This window comes from Cottoperca gobio, chromosome 14, assembly GCF_900634415.1.
Source record: "Cottoperca gobio chromosome 14, fCotGob3.1, whole genome shotgun sequence".
NCBI lineage: Eukaryota > Metazoa > Chordata > Actinopteri > Perciformes > Bovichtidae > Cottoperca > Cottoperca gobio.
The window spans coordinates 10087679-10088038 of record NC_041368.1 but is presented as its reverse complement, the minus strand read 5'-3'; positions in this window follow the sequence as shown (position 1 = coordinate 10088038).

The window sequence follows — 360 nt, the reverse complement described above, 5'->3', positions numbered from 1 at the left end:
TGGCGCATTACCACCACCTGCTGTCCCGGAGTGGGGATCAGATATTACATCGGTTGCTTATTTTCTGTTTGGTTTCCATGAATCCATTGTACTTGTGCTTACACTTTGACTGGTGTTAGTGTGCTTGCACTAAAGTACATCCTAAAAACTATCAAGGTTTCGCTCCCCCTCTCAAAAAGGTAAACAACACCTGGTACATAATGTCAGTTAAAGGAACAGTAGGATTTAGTTGCATCTACAGGTGAGGTTGCAGATTGCAACCAACCGAATTATATTAAACTTCTACCAATAAATCCCCCTAAATCTACAAACTGGTCCTTTAAGTCAATACTTAATAGTCTATAATTAAATTCTTGCATA